The sequence below is a fragment of the Macaca mulatta genome, chromosome 5, assembly GCF_049350105.2.
Source record: "Macaca mulatta isolate MMU2019108-1 chromosome 5, T2T-MMU8v2.0, whole genome shotgun sequence".
NCBI lineage: Eukaryota > Metazoa > Chordata > Mammalia > Primates > Cercopithecidae > Macaca > Macaca mulatta.
This window is the reverse complement of record NC_133410.1, coordinates 149,504,204-149,521,256: the sequence shown is the minus strand read 5'-3', so window position 1 is coordinate 149,521,256 and position 17,053 is coordinate 149,504,204. Positions and strand designations below refer to the sequence as shown.

General features: G+C 46.4%; 1 protein-coding gene and 1 pseudogene across 3 annotated transcripts in view; both read left to right on the top strand.

Annotated features, from left to right (window-relative positions):
* Positions 1–17,053, top strand: part of TBC1D9 (TBC1 domain family member 9) — a 137,822-nt gene that overhangs the window by 101,341 nt on the left and 19,428 nt on the right. The window lies entirely within an intron of this gene.
* Positions 13,069–15,416, top strand: LOC144340843 (trinucleotide repeat-containing gene 18 protein pseudogene; annotated as a pseudogene).

Here is a 17,053-nt window from a genome sequence, read left to right as displayed (position 1 = left end):
AAGAAAAGCAGATTTATTAAGGAAAGCATGAAAATACATTTCAAGGATGCAATGGGCAAGTTAGCAAGAGAGGAGTTAACTGCAAAGAGACAAAGGCTTGCTGGGGATTTTATAGGATGGTTCTTGTGCTGTGTGCTGGAGAGGGCTTTGTGCAGTACTGAGAACGCCGAGGTTGTAGTGAGCTAACTTGCATTTTTCTGTCAGCCGAGGGTCTGGTGATAGCTGGGCACAGGAAGATTATGAGTTATTTGTACAGGAGAGCTATGTGTCCTTGATCATGAAGAAGGGTAGATTTGTTTTGTTTATTTATTTATATATATATTTATTTTGCTTTCCCTGGGTCCTGCTAGCCCAATTCCCTTTCCCTAATTAGGACTCCACACTAAATACCTCCTATGAGACCCCGCTTTCCAACACTGCTGCGATGGGGATTAATTTTCAACATGCGTTTTAGGGAGAATAAAAACATTGAGACCATAGGCTTACCTGCTTCCTTCTACATTGTGAGAACTACTGGTCAGAAGTAAGTAGTTCTGTGCTAGCTGACAGCTTTGACCTCCAGAGATGGACACTGAATGGAGCCTGGATGTCTTGATGATTACATAGTAGCACATGGCAAAACAAGCTGTGGCTCTCCAGCGCTTTACCATTCCCATCCTGAAGCCTGATCTAGTAGCAGCTCAGTTTCAACTCTTTATAGATTAAGGAGGGGCTGTTGAGAGTGGGCATGGGGAGGCTGACCTTCACAAATCAATTTGCTTTCTGTTCCCATGCTAAGTACTTAGGGCTTCTTTGAAGTAGACAGTCTGAGACACTTGGAATAGCCTGTATAGCCCAGAGTAGACCAGAGTCCTAGGATTCCTCTAAAATTGCTTGGCCTGGGTGGGGGAGGATGCTTTCTTGTTCATGATGACCCTGGAATCAGCCTGATGTGCTGCTCAATCTCACAACAGAACTAATATGCTTCTTGGGGTGAAGGAACCACAGTGCCACTTGCCCCCTTAAGCACCTGGTGGTTTGTGAGGCCCCAAGTGCTCATAACACTTGATGGTTTCTTCATTTCCTGATCCTTGATTCTCTAAACTTTTATGGAAATGATCACTAAGAAAGAGAAAGCGTGAGTATTCTGCTGAGCACACTGTGCTCTCTACAGATGTTTGGTGATTTTGATTGTGATTGTCAGTATTCCAGCTAGCAACAAAGTGGATAGGAGAGAAATAGTGAGGAATGGAGTGAGATCAGAAAGCCTCTCTTAAAGTAAAAAATTTAGTGCTTTAAAAAAATTGCTATGGATATAGAAATCTTTTCAGAAATGTTTGTCCTTAACTCATAATGAGACAGACTGGTAATTATTTTTTTAATCTTCATTGAAACTCCATATATATTGAAAGCAAAATGTTTTGTTTTAGAATCATAAAAGCAATACATGTTTATTTTAGAAATTGTAGGGAAATAGGAAGAAAAAAATAAACTGTATCCTATAAGCATTTTACATTTCCCTTAAGTATGTTTTTATACTTACAACATACACTTTTTAAAAAAAGGTCCTTCTAAATACTGCTTTGTCATTTTCTATGTATACCATGAGCATTCCCTAATATATTAAATATTATTTGAAGGCATGATTTTACTAAATTGTATTCTGCTTTAATGAGGTAACAAAATTTATTTACCTAGTTCCCTTTTGTTAGACACTTACTTCGATTTCTTCCAAATTTTCAGTATTATATAGCATTCTAAGATAAACTTGTACCGAAATATCACATCTCTGATTATTGTCTTAGAATCCTAGAAATGAATTTAAATTAAAAGTTTGGGTTAAAAAAATTAGATTAAAAAAAAAAAAAAGAATGATCAAGCTATTGGCACCCACTGTCAAATTTCCATAAAGTATGTTTCAATTTATGTTTCCACTATTAGATATAAAGAATGAATATTTCACCTTACTGTCTCCAAAACTATTTCCATATGCATTTAAAAAAATCATTGTCCCAGGACTTTAGAATAGTACTGTATGATGTAAGCAAGAGCTTTTCTATCTGTGGGTTGCTTGTCTAAAGGAATCCTCAGACCTTTATTGTTGAAAGAATTCTGCACCAAGGTATTGTGGGATATAATGGGGTTTCTCTTCCAATTATCTGATCAATCTTTTATTCTTTAATTCATAGTACGCCCCGCCTTTTTCTTCTTTTTCTCCTTTTTCCTTTTCGCCTTTGTTAGATGCCTAGTGCCGCCTCAGTACCAAGCGTTATCAGTACCAGCTCACATTCCTTTCCTTATTTGGAAGGAGGAGTCACTTTCTTGTTCATTACCGACACCCGCTTCCTTGTTCTCTCCACTTTCTTTTACGTTCCCACCCTATCTAAAAACATCAAATGTTTGGCCAACCGGGATTAGTTTAGATTGTATGACCCAACCCCAGCCAATGGGGAAAGGGTACAGGGGCTGGTCCTGCATCAGGAATAAAGGCTCTCATGCCCTTTGTTCACATGTGCTCTCATGGCAACTGGCCAAGGAGGCACCCCTCTGCGCAGAAGTAAAATTGTTTTGCTAAGAATCTTCTGTTCAAGTGTTCTATTTCCTTAGGATTTTGAGCATTATTCCTAAAGTATTAAAGGTTAGTATGTGGCAACTCAGCTTTATTCTCAACAGCAGATAAGCTAGCTTCATGCTGAAGTCAGCACTTTGCCCCTTTTTAAAGGGAAAGCAAAGAAATTGAGACAAGGCCAAAGGCTGATTTCCATTTACATCCTCTTGGGCTGATCCCTAATGGTGGCCCTCAGGCTGCCAAACATCCTATTGTAACAGGACAAAGCTGCAATTCCCTTCCTCTGCCTGGAAAGACAATCCTTTTAATTTATATCAGTGCCTATAGTACCAGGTCTTTTGGTGCACGGTAACTGGGTTTTTGTTTTCTCTTCTCTGCTTAAGTGTCACTACTCTGCTCATGTTTCCAGTGGCTCTCTAATGCCTTGTAGATCAACTTTAAGAGAACACCACGAACTCTTGCTGATCGTTTTCTCCCTCCTAACCAGTAAATTGGTGGTTTTCAATCCTGCCTGTGCATTAAATCACTTAATTTTTTTTTTTAAGCTAAGCTTTTAAAAACAAACTCCTAGGCTCCATCCCAGGCCAATTAAATCTGAATCTAGGCATGAAGCCCAAGAGTATGTGTTTTTTAAAAAAATTTCCCAGGTGATTCCAAATGTCCGGTGAGGGTTGAGATTCACTGCACTGGCAGAATGGGGCTAATCACTGATGTGGATAAGAATCTGGTTTGGGCTTAGGCATGACACCTGAATGTTCTCAGGTACACAATGCATTTCTTTCTGTTCCTCAGGATAATTAGCTGTGACAATTGAAACATAGGAAAGAAATCCTGAAAGCACATTCATCTTTTGAGATTTAGTTAAGGGCTCCCGAGGTTGCTAGAAATCAGTCTGATATTGATAAGTTCACTTCATAAATACCTCATGGGGAAAATCTCACTCATTATAAGTTCCCCTAAGCCTCTGTTGAAAGGAATTGTGCCGGTGGTATGAGACTCCAGTTTTCTTCTGCATAGACCCTTGTGTGAAGCCCTGCACTTTGGGCAGAGTAATATAGAAGTAAAAGACAAAGTCCCAATCTTTAAGTTTGATTCATAGACTGAGATGCCCCTCCTGGAAGGCACAAGAGGATGTTAATAGGCCTTAAAGTGGGTACACAACTGTCACAGAGCCGCTTCATGTTCGAGATGACCCAGCCCAGTGTGTTTAGTCTGAAAAGTGTTAACCAGGGAAAGGATGTGGCTAATAAAACAGAAGGCACAATCTGTGAAGATGAATAGGCATTTGTGAAAGCTTAGAGTAATGTGTCTCTGGCTTATTAATGATTACTATAATAGCTATTACTCATCGAGAGCCTGCCATGTGTGGGGCAAGGTGCTGGGTGCCTTGTAGGCAGCCCTGCCATGTAAATGTTAACGCATTTCAAGGTGAAAATGTAAGTTAAGAGAGGTTGAGCTAGTTTTTCCAAGCTGCACAGCTAGAAAGCAGCAGCCAGTATCCAAGCAAGAGCTCCCTTGCATTAAAGTCAGGACCAAGGGAGTTTATCTGGATTAGAAGAGAGATGGAATTACGGATGTACCGATGGTCATGAGGTCAACTGGTCCAGTGAAGCTGGTTAGTGGGGAGTCTTGAAATCACGAATTGACTTGGAAGGCATCCAACAGCCACTGGAGACTGAAGAGCATTCTTCTTGAAGTACGTTATCTCTGCTTTCTGTGCAACACATTGGAGGAGGGGGAGAGCTGAAGGAACAGACAAGCAAAAAAGATAATGTGGTTATATATGGGAAAGACCCAAGAGATGCAAGAAACAGCATTTGTCTATTCATGTATTAACAAAATCTTATTTTTTTCTTTTTTTTTTTTTTTTAATTTGAGACAGGGTCTCCCTCTGTCACCCAGGCTGGAGTGCAGTGGCTTGATCTTGGCTCACTGCAACCTCCACCTCCCGTGTTCATGCGATTCTCATGCCTCAGCCTCCCAAGTAGCTGAAACTACAGGCGTGCACCACCACATCTGGCTAATTTTTTGGTATTTTTAGTAGAGATGGAGCTTCACCAAGTTGGCTAGGTTGTTCTCAAACTCCTGACCTTAAGTGATCCATCCACCTCAGCCTCCCAATGTGCTAAGGTTACGGGCATAAGCCACCGTGCCCAACCAAGGAAATTTTTATTTAAGATTGTATAGGCACCTTTCTTATACCAGGTATCATGCTCAGCCCTGAGGATACATTATCAGCACTAGATATTTTCTTTTTTTTTTTTTTTTTTGAGACAGAGTCTCGCTCTGTCGCCCAGGCTGGAGTGCAGTGGCACGAACTCGGCTCACTGCAAGCTTCGCCTCCCAGGTTCAGGCCATTCTCCTGCCTCCACCTCTGGAGTAGCTGGGACTACAGGCGCCTGCCACCAAGCCCGGCTAAATTTTTTATATTTTTTAGTAGAGACGGGGTTTCACTGTGTTAGCCAGGATGGTCTCAATCTCCTGACCTCATGATCCGCCTGCCTCGGCCTCCCAAAGTGCTGGGATTACAGGCGTTAGCCACCGCGCCCAGCCAGCACTAGATATTTTCAAGCACAGTACAAGTCAAAAGGATAACATAATACATTTCCTTTAACCCATCATCCAGTCCCAACAATTATCAACATTTTTCTGATCTTTGTTTTATTACTCCTCCCCACCTTTTTTTCTTTTTTTCCTTGAGTAACTTAAAGCAAACTCCAGACAGTATATTATTTCACCTGTAAAAGAATGTATCTCTAACAGATAAATTCTTCATTATGTGTCTCTAACGATAAGGTGAGTTTGGGCGTGGCATTTTTTGCTAATCCATGACTTTGAATTTTAAGTTTAATTTTTAAAAGTTTGTTTATACCTCAAAAGAAAATGTGGACTTACAAGTTAGTTCTCACCAGTTGTTGATGGAACCTCACTTATAACATTAGCAAGTTTTGCGATTTTTTTGTTGTTATTGAGACAAAGTCTGGCCTATCACCGAGGCTGGAGTGCAGTGGTGCCATCTCGGCTCACTCCAACCTCTACCTCCCAGGCTCAAGCCATCCTCCCAGCTCAGCCTCCTGAGTAGCTGGGACTGCAGGTGTGCACCACTACACCTCGCTAATCTTTGTCTTTCTTGTGAAGATGGTGTTTCACCATGTTGGCCAGGCTTGTCTGATGAGCTCAAGTGACCTGCCCGCCTTGGCCTCCCAGAGTGCTGGGATTACAGGCGTGAGCCACTGTGCCTGGCCGGGTTTTGCTGATTTTAAAACGTGTTTTTTCTCTTCTCTTCATCTTTCTCTTTCTCTTATCAACAATGCCAGGAATAATAAAAGCTACCATACTAATTGCTTTACCTATGTGTGCATAAAATTCTTACACCATTTCAAAGAGGTAGGAATTATTTTCCCTATATTGCTGATGAAGAACATGAGGGCCATCAGTTTTTATAAAATTTCTGTGAAATCGGGGACTTGCTATGTGTCCCACTTGCTACATGTGACTATGAAACTGTGCCCTTTCTACAATGCCCAGGTGTCAAAAGCATGTCCCCTTTATAGAGGCCGAACTTTACATTATTGGTGTATATGTAAAGAAAATAGAGGCCAGGCGTGGTGGCTCACTCCTGTAATCCCAGCACTCTGGGAGGCCAAGGCGGGTGGATCACCTGCGGTCAGGAGTTTGAGGCCAACCTGGCCAACATAGCAAAACCACGTCTCTACTAAAAATACAAAAAATCAGCCAGGCGTGGTGGCGGGTGCCTGGAATCCCAGCTACTCGGGAGGCTGAAGCAGGAGAATCAATTGAACCCGGGAGGCGGAGATTGCAGTGAGCCAAGATCTTGCCATTGTACTCCAGCTTGGGCAACAAGAGTGAAACTCCATCTCAAAAAAAAGAAAAAGTAAAAGAAAATACTCTAGAGCAGAATTACAAATTCACGTGACTGTGGCGTCACTCAGCAAGGCACTTAACAATGGGGCAGGGAGTGGAGGTGGTAGGAAAGGGTGGGCTTTTGGAACTAGACAGCTGGGACCTGCTAGAGTTGACAGTCTCTTTAGCACCTGAGGCAAGGAACCATTACTGCCAAAACTTTTTATTTTTCAAGAGAAGTTGGAACTCTTTATTTTACTTGAAAGTTCCTGTTTTTTATAATACTCCCTGGGCCAAACAATATTCATCATGGACTTTCTAGCCTACTGGCTGCCTGTTCGTGACTTCTGCTTTACAGCAACTTTCAAAATAAATTCTAGGTAAAAATATAGTGATACTGGACACTGTGCTTAGTTATTTTTTGTAATTTAATCAGCAGCACGTTCACACTACAGCTAATAGTTCACATGGAGTATTGAAACGAAATGTTTTTCGTAATTGCCATATTTATGTGACAACTGTTTCTCTAGCCCTTTCTGGTAGACAAAAGATCTCAAAAGACATGGCACCTAAAGAAGCATAAAATATTAAATGATATATTTTTACATAAAATATAAATACTGTATTCAAATATAAAATATGTGCCCACTTCTGGCAGAGTTATGAGGGTGTTTCCAGATGGGAAGATAGTCAGGGGTGGAGACTCTTCAGAGATCAGAGTACCCTAGAAAGGGCCACCCATTCAATGAACATGGGACTCCACCAGAGTTCTGTTCACCTGAATTCATATCCCTGTTTCTTCTTACCATCTCCTGCCTCCTCTGTCCCCTCACCCTCCTCTTCTGCCCTCCTGAACATCTACTCCCCACCAAACACAGAAGTACACAGGTGCAGACAGACGCCACCCCCATAGAAGTCAAGGTAGAGCGTGTGGGGCTGTTTCTTCGCAGCCCCCTGTGTGTGAGAACCCCTCTCTCGTCTCTTGGGCTCTGCCCCCTGTAATGTTAGGCTTTTCTATACCCTAAAGCCTCACATTCCATCAATTTCTCCTCTCCCTCACCCAGTCGTCCAAGGCAGAGCCTCGTTTCCTATCTTAAGTATTTGGAGTTTTTTTCTGATCAAGGGATGTCTCTCAGGTGTCACTGGTGCTCAGCCTTCTGCTAACAGTAGTGAACCCCATTCTGCATACTGGGAAAATAAGAACCCCACAAATTCAGAAACACCGAAGAGGCATTTTGAGCATCATTTGATGACCTAGTTTTATTTTAAAATAGAAATAAACCATAGACTTCGCATATTAGAAACAATGCCTTCTTTTTATTTCAGTGAATTTCCCTGTTGTGGGCAGACTCATTCACATCATTCCATGGCCCTCTGGCCTACATTGAGCTTTGTTGTTGTTTTGTTTTGCTTGGCGTTTTTTAAGCTGTAGCATTTAAATATTTCAAGTTCTCTTTGGAGGATTTAGATAGGAAGGGCTGACTGAACTTGATTGAGCTTGACCTTGTGGTCAGTCTCTTTTAAAAATCTGTATCTGTTCTTCATCCATCCTTGTCTTCCCAGTAACACAGGGTAAGCTTTGAAGGATAAAGTAAATTACAGAAACACTGCCCAGCGTGGGCAGGAGAACGCTTGTTCCGCTCAGGAATGATGGTGGGGTGGGAGGAGCCAGAGAACATAAACTTGAGACAGACTCATCTCCACCTCGTTCCTTTATCTCAGCTACTTGCTCCTTGTTCTAAGTCTGGGGGAGAGAAAGGGAACATCTGCAGGCAGGATGGAGGAAAGTGGTGTGAAATGAAGGGCCACACACCTATTTGTTGGTTGATATCAGGACCCACAGGGGCAAAGCAACAAAAAGAAGTACCATCTGCTTTGAAAATTACCTTTCTGGCCAGGTGCCTTGGCTCACATCTATAATCTCAGCACTTTGGGAGGCTGAGGCAGGCAGACCACTTAAGCTCAGGAGTTTGAGACATGCCTGGGTGACATAGGGAGACTCCATCTCTACAAAAAAGTACAACAATTAGCCAGGCGTAGTGGCACATGCCTATAGTCCCAGCTACTCGGGAGGCTGAGGTGGGAGGATCATCTGAGCCTAGGAGGTTGAGGCTGCAGTGAGTCGTGATCATGCCACTACACTCCATCTTGGACACTAGAGTAAGACCCTGTCTCAAAAAAAATAATAAATTGCCTTTCTGCCAATAAAGATGTTAGAAATTAAACTGAAAATAATTAGAAACAGGCCACAGAAACATTCAGATAAGAATTGAGTTGTATTACATCAAAACAAAATTTTCAAAATAGTTGAGTTGGAGAAGAGACATAAACAAAGATGGATAATTTTGTTTATTGTTCAAGGAAGGGAAATTTTAGAAAATTAAAATAATTGTGCCAGGCGCTGTGGCTCACACCTGTAATCCCAGCACTCTGGGAGGCTGAGGCGGGCAGATCACGAGGTCAGGAGATCGAGACCATCCTGGCTAACATGGTGAAACCCCGTCTCTTTAAAAAAAAAGTACAAAAAATTAGCCAGGCATGGTGGCGGGCACCTGTAGTCCCAGCTACTCGGGAGGCTGAGGCAGGAGAATGGCGTGAACCCGGGATACGGAGCTTGCAGTGAGCCGAAATCGCACCACTGCCTTCCAGCCTGGGCAACAGAGCAAGACTCCGTCTCAAAACAACAAATAATAATAATAATAATAATAATAATAATAATAATTGTAGGGTCCCTTACCTCCAGCACAAATTCTGTTTGCAACAAGTATTATTGTTACATTAGTAAACTAGCGCTTCTCAAGGAACTGGAATATGCGATGCCTGGGAGAAGGTATTATATGTTATATCCACACCTGTATCTTTGTTTTGGGTAATGGGAAATGTTGGCTGCAGCATTTACTGAGCCAAGTTTTGTTTGTCCTGTTTTTAGCATTTAATTCTGGCAGAGCCCCTCCCAAAGTCAGGGGAGGGAGAGAGATCCCCATGTCATTCTAATTGCTCGCATTCCTTTACAAATCCTCCAGAAATAGCCAAGCAGAAACTTGGAGTCCATGGTTTCCTTTTAGGTTGGGACCATTTGCACCAGAGGGAAGGGCCATTGTGTTCGGTCTCTGGCTAGTTGCAGAGTCCTGGCTGAGGAAGGAGCCCTACCTAACAAATAGCAGAATCCATTTCTAGTTGATATTAATTAGATATAAGACACACCGGGCTGTTTGAATGTCAGGCTTGTGAGGAAGCCAATGTTTAATATTAGTTACTATTATTGGGACTTTATATTAATGTATCTTTATCTCCAACACAGTTTTACAAGGACAGCTTTGGGGTCTCATTTTATAGAGGAAGAAACAGGGTCAGAAGACTCAACTGAGTTGCTCACTCACGTAGCTAATTAGTCAAAGAACAATAATTTGAATCAAATTTTGTCTAGCTCCACAATTTATGTTCTTTTTAACCCAGAGACAAGGAAGAACTTACTGCCTATGATAGAATGGTAGTTGGTGGAGTTACAAAGCTATTTATCTGGGTCTCAGACCACTTGCAGCTCAACCACTGTGGAACTCTGGGGGACCTAACCTCTCCAAATCTTGGTTTGCCCATTCATAAAACAGAGGTAGTGGTCTAGACTCACTAAAGTTATTGTAAGGTGCAGATGAGATGGCATGTTAATGTCCCTGACAGTTGTAGGTACAATAAAGCTATCTTTCCTTCTGTCTCACAGCTAGTGTTTTTTATTGATCACAGGCATGCTATGTCCCAGTTTGAAGTAATAAATTCCCAGTTCTTCATCATTAGGCATGTAATTTGCAATGGATGCTCACTGCTTTTCTGTTTGGATCAAAAGACTTACCTTCCTTGAAAGTTTTTCTTTCCTAGCCAAAGATAAAACCCCATAGTGAATTAAATATAATTGCTTTTCATCATTAATGGCAGCCCCTACTAACTCTTGAATTCCAGCTTTTCAGTGCAAATGCATATTGCATCTTCATTGTTGAGAAGAATCCAATTCCACCTTTGGAAGGCACTTCTTTGGAGATAAGAAGTTTCTTCCATAAATCCTGCTTTCGTAAGGTTGAGACCCACTCACCACATTGCTGGTGGAAGATGGACTGGGCAGATTCAGAGATGTCAGTGTACTCTTCTGCTCTGATCATCTGAAAGGAATGCCTGGGTCCGAATTCCCTGGATTAGTCCTTTCAAAACAGAAAGTAAAAGGTACTAGAAAGGCATAGTCTTTTTTGCTGTAAACTCCAACTTAGGAAATATAATAGTTCAGATTCCACTACACGGACTGATCTATAGAGAGGTGCTATTTATAGGGATGTCAGAAAAAATACAGGATTAATTAATATTGGTTGGGATATACTTATACTAAAAAAGTATTCATTGTTTTCCTGAAATTCAAATTTACCTGGGCATCCTGTATTTTCTATATATTTATTCATTGAATCTGGCATCCCTAACCAGTTATTGGGTACCTACTGTGCTGTGCAGCCAGTCAGAGAGGTAAGGCGCTAGGAAGTTTCCCCGGGATGGAGCTAAGAGCACGAGTTCTCGAATCTGACGACCTGGGTTCAAACTTAGCTTTGCTGCTTACCAGCTGTGTAGACTTGGGCAAGTTGATGATTTTTGCTAGACTTTGATTTCTTTGTCTCTGAAATGGGGATAAGAAGAGCACTTACTTCCTGGAATGATCATGAAGACCCCCTAAGTTCAGCAAATATTTGTTGAGCACTTACATGTGAATCAGCACTGTCCTCAGCTCATGTCCTGGTCACACACAGTCTCTGCCATAGAGTAAGTAGTGATAGATTTACCAAGCAAAAACAAACAAAGAAAAAAAACAAATGCAAGGTGGTGCTAAAGGCAAGTAAGAAGGAACACAGCACAGTGAAGGGTGGGGACACACTGTTTCTCTGAGTGTTTATTGTTCTGGTGAGATGACAATTAGCAGAGACACAGGTGCCATGGAGGAGCGAACACAGTGCTGTCTGAGAGAAGAATAGAGGGGCAGCCAGCAGCCGGTGCTCAGGCTGTGGCTGGCAGGGAGTCTGCATGATGCACTTGGGGAACAAGAAGAGGCCACTAGAACTGATGAGTAAGAAGAGGTTGGTGGTGGCTGGACAGAGAGGGCATTGTGAAAGGTGGAAAGAGCATGAAGGGCTTAGAGGCCTTGGAATTTTATCCCGAGAGAGGATGAAAAATCACTGGAATTTTAAACAAAGGAAGAGCATTGTCTGATATTCTTACTACTGGGGGAAGATAATGATGCATTGCCTGGAGGAAGCGCAGAGATGTATTTAGAGGCTCTTGCAAGAGAGGATAGTGGCTTAGGGGTAGTTAAAAGTGGAGGCCGGCAGCTGAAGCGGGCCTGGAAAGGCCAGAGAGCGCCAAGGCTTTTGGGTGCGAGGGCTCTGGTGCCCAGGGTGAGGCAGAAGTGTGACACTCGCCGGTGGGCATTGCAGTGGCCGTGGCCTGGCAGAAGGATAGCAGCGGCAGTGGCCGGCTGGGGCCTGGGCTGGCAGACCAGGAGTGCCCTGTGTCACTGAGTAATGTGAAAGGGCACAGCCTAGCAGATGAGGACTGTGTGAACCCTGGGCCAGACACCAGGAGTGTCTGCAGCAGCATCCCGGGGCCAGCGGTGGCCAGGCCAGCCTGGGCCTGGCTGGACTGAGATCAGGAGAAGCTGCTCAGAGAGAGTAAGTAGCTGATTGACCTGGCCCGCCTGCACCCTGCCAGCTGTGCTCCTAAGGGCCTGAACTCCAAAGTCCTGGTGACCCTGGCCCGGGGCTGGCAGGCTTGGGTTGCTAGTCTGTGGATCTCGCAGCCCATCTGGCCACGACCCCTGGTTGTCCTGCTCGGGTAGCACGTCCATGTGGCTTGCCGGACACCTCTAGGCCTTGGGCCCCCCATCTCTGCACTAGGGCATGGCCCCTGCGTTCCCACCAACCGTGGGGGCTCCCTGCCGTCGGCCTACCAGTTTGTCAGGGACTCCCAGTAGGGCCAGCTGTTGGTCATTCCCAGCGATCACCTGCCTCACACTGCGGAGCTGATGGAGCGGGCCACCGTGCCGCCCCTTTGCCCCGCCCTGTACTCTCCGGGCGGCAGCCCCCTACACCACACCCAGCAGTTGCAGCTCTTTTCGCTGCAGCACTTCCTGCAGCCGCAGGAGTTCCTGTACCTGCAGCAGTGGGTGGCCCAGGCCCTGGAACTGCAAAGGAGTGCCCAGCTGGAGTGGCTGAAGGCGCAGGAGTACCCGGCAGAGATGGAGGAGAAGGGGAGCAACCAGGGCCTGGAGGCCGCGGGCAAGGCTGGCCTGGCCACCGCTGGCCCCGGGATGCTGCTGCAGAAGCCCCCGGCCTGGCCGCCGGCCCTGCGAGCATCTGTGCCAAGGCGGTAAGCCTGCCGCCATCGCCCCGCGCGTCCCCCGTGGCCTCCCTGAAGACCAAGGTCATCCAGCAGCTGGAGGACGTGTCCAAGCCGCCTGCCTACGCCTACCCTGCTACCCCCAGCTCCCACCCCACCAGCCCGCCACCCCCCTCCCCGCTGCCCACCCCGGGTATCACCCGCAAGGAAGAGTCCCCCGAGAATGTGTTCAAGAAGGAAGACTTGGAGATGTAGAAGGAAGCCCCATTATCTTCCAGACCTTGTTCTCAGATATGCCGCCCAGGTACCCGTTCCAAACCTTGCCACCGCACTACACCAGGCCCTACCTTTTCCTGGGGCAGCCCACAGCGGCCGCCAATGCAGATGGCCTGGCCCCTGATGTGCTGTTCCCAGCTGATGGGCCCAGGTGCCTGACACTCTCGTGTGAAGACAAGCCCATCCGCCTATCCCCTTCCAAGATCCCAGAGCCGCTGCGGGAGGGCCCGGAGGAAGAGCCTCTGGCCAAGCGGGAGGCAAAGTGGAGATGGAGGACATGGACGAGCACCCCGCAGAGCTGCCACCTCTGGAGTTGCCGCTGCCACTGCCCGCCACGGAAACCATGGCTACCCTGAGCCCTGCAGGCGGTTGCGGAGGTGGCCTGTTGGAGGCCCAGGCGCCGAGTGCCACTGGGCAGGGCTTCACCAAGCCCTCCAAGTGCCCAGACTACAGAGGGGCCTGAAGGACGCCTGGATTCCCCGAGCCGGACAGAACCCTGCATAGCCGCCCTGGACCTGGGATGGCAGCTGACACCGAGACGCTGGTGGAGGCCAAGGAGGAGCAGGTGGAGGTGCCCGCGGCGGAGGCAGCGCCGGAGGAAGGCCTGGTCCAGGCAGCCCCGAGCGAGCCTCAGCCCAGCCTGGAAATGTCAGACTGTGACGTGCCCGCCGGGGAGAGACAGTGCCTGAGACTGGGCCCCAGGAGGCCGTGCCTGTGCCCAGCAGCACCTGATTACCTGGAAGAGGCAAGCTCTGAGCAGTTCCTGACCGGCCTGGAAGACCCACTGGCTGGCATGAACGCCCTGGAGGCAGCCGTGGAGCTACCCCAGGCCAGGCCTCTGCCCTCTCCAGGTGCTGCTGGAGTCCAGGCCTTGGAGAAGGTGGAAGATGCGGAGAGCCTTGTCCTGGAGCAGAGCTTTCTGCACGGCATCACCCTGCTGAGCGAGATCGCAGAGCTGGAACTGGAGAGGAGGAGCCAGAAGGTGGGAGGTGCGGAGCGGGCCCTGGTGGCGCGGCCCTCATTGAAGAGCCTGCTGGCAGCCTGCAGCCACATGCTTAGGGAGGTGCTGGATGGGCCCGTGGTGGGACCCGCTCAAGAACCTGCGGCTCCCACGGGAGCTGAAGCCCACAAGAAGTACATCTGGATGCACAAGGAGGAGGAGCGGATGTACCCCATAAAGTCCTCCTTGGAGGACATGGACGCCCTGGAGCTGGACTTCCAGATGCGGCCGGCCGAGGTCCAGCGCCGGTACAAGGAGAAGCAGCGCGAGCTGGTGAAGCTGCGGCGGCGCCGGGACTCCGAGGACAGGCACGAGGAGTCCCATGGAAGCTTGGCACGCAGGCCACGGAAACAGACCCACGCCCCCGAGCGCCCTGTCGCCCCCTGCAAGAGGGAGAAGAGCTGCAACAGTAGCGGAAAGCCGAGCAGCAAGTCTCTGCTGACATCAGATGACTATGAGCTGGGAGCAGGAATAAGGAAGAGACACAAAGGGCCCGAGGAGGAACACAATGCCCTCACTGGAATGGGGAAGGCCAGGGGGAGGAACCAGACTTGGTATGCGAGGCCTCGTCTGACTTCGTAAGTCAAATAAAGATTAAGAAGAAGAAGATGGCCAGCGACCAGGAACAGTTGGCAGGCAAGCTCGACAAAGGCCCTGTCCTTCACCAAGCAGGACAAGTTGAAGTCACCCTTCAAGTTTTCGGACAGTGCTGGGGGGAAATCGAAAACTGGCCGGGCCTGCAACAGGTACTTAACTCCTTATGACAGCCTGCTGGGCAAGGACAGGAAGGTGCTGGCCAAGGGCCTCGACCTGTCTCTGAAATCTTCCAGAGAAGGTAAACACAAAAGGACCGCCAAAGCCAGGAGGATAGGGGTGGGGTTCAAGGCCAGAGGCCAGCCCAAGTCGGCCCATTCCGCGTTTGCCTCTGAAGTGAGCAGCTACTCTTACAATACAATACGCACTCAGAGGAAGAGGAAGAATTCCTGAAGGAGAGTGGCCCGCCCAAGGCCCCTCCAGCTAGATCCAAACTGACGCCTTCCCTCCTGTGTCGCATGGTGGCAAAGAACAGCAAGGCAACTGGCAGCCCCTAGCTGACCAAGAGGGCCTGGCGCCCCTCTCTGAAACCCAAGCCGGCCACCAGCAGGACTCGGCCATTTTGTTTGCTGCTTCGAGAGGCTGAGGCGCATTCCTCCTTCAGCGACTCTTCGGAGGACTCATTTGACTAAGGTTACTAGCTCCAAACACAAAATACTTTCCGTGTTTCCTAGTGAGAGAGTGCCTGCAAGTGAGCGAGAGGGAAGCGAGTGGGCACACGGGAGAGATGGTGGGTGAGGAGGCACGTGCGGATGGCCGCAGGAAGGCCACCATCTGGATTCTTGGCAGTGTAGCCTGCTGTATCAGCCAAATTATTTTTATTTTTTCTTTGATTTGTACTGTATCATTGTGATACTATTGCTGGCTAGCTCTTTCTGAGCTGTTATATGGACTGCTTCTGAGTCTGCATTTTTCTCCACTTTCCCTCCTCTCTGCCCTCCTCCCCCTACCCCGAGTTCCCCCCCGACCCCCATACTCACCTTTTCTGCCCACCCAGAGACCCCAGGCTTGGGTCGGGCTCTCTTTGGGCATGGGCCCAGTGGGGGCTTCCCGAGAAACATTTTATAAATTGAATTATGTCATGTGGGCGTGTGACTTGATGTTTGTACTGCGATTTTGATAATACCAAGCTTTAAAACATATTGAGTTCATTTTTAACAACAACAACGAAAAAGTGGAGGTGATAGAAATGGTTGCAAATTCCTGGGGAGTAGGTATTGATAAAGAGGTCAAAGGCTCACAAAGGCACTCTTTTTAAAGCCTCTGTTTTAGTATACTCATGTAACTGTTTACCCAGATCAAAAATAGAACATACTAGCAACACGGAAGTGCCCCTTGTGCCCCTTTCGTGTCACTGTCCATCCAACCGTGGTTAATACGTCTCCAGACTTCTAAAAGCATAGATTATCTTTGATTTCTTTTGAACTTGATACAAATGGAATCTCACGGAATATGCTCTTTTCTGTTTTTGTATTTTTTTTTCTTTGTATTATGATTGTAAGATTTAAACACATTGTTCTTTTTATTGCTGCAAAATAGTTGATTATGTGATGATATTGCCATTTATCCATTCTGTGCATGAGCATTGGAGTGGTTACTGACTTTTGGTTAATAGTGTCACTATTAATATTCTAGCACATGTCTTTTGGTAAAAAAAATAAAATTACATATATATAGCATATATGTATACACACACACACATATATATATGCTTTTTTGGGGGGGTATATACTTAGTAGCAGAATATGAGAATCATAAGAATGTTCAGTCGGTAGATACTGCCAGACAGATTTCCAGAACAGTTGTACCAACTGATACTCCAGCCAGCAGTATATAAGAGTTTTGGTTGCACTGTATCTTTACCAACACTCGATGCTGTTTGTCAGCTTTTTCTTTATCCTTTAACTATGTGAAAGGAAAACAAAATCTTAGGACCCCAAACTCACGTTGCCAAAGGGAAAAGTTACGCTTGGAAACTGAGTCTTGTAAAAAGCTGCCTTTCCTTTTGTTACTAGACACATAGCTGCAAGAAAGAAGGCCTCATGTCTCCCAAGGGGCCCTCCCTCACCCTGACAATGTAAATTAACAGCTCTTCACAGGTACAAGACCACCGAAGACTAGAAATCACCCCCCCTACGCCCCCCCCACCCTAAGATAAGGTCATATTTGTCATCTTCCCCTACTGTATGTTTACTTTATCTTATGTAAAGTACAGATTTACTGAGTGCCAGACAAATACATAGTTGACTGTTCCCTCTACCCCACCTTTTTGCACAACATGTGATACCCTCCCTCTTTTTTTCCCTTTCCTCTTTGTTCCCCCTCTTGCCCCTTTTCTTCTTTAAATATTGAAGCCCTAAAAACCCTCCCTGGAAAAAGTGCAAGCCACATAGCCTACTGTGACTTGC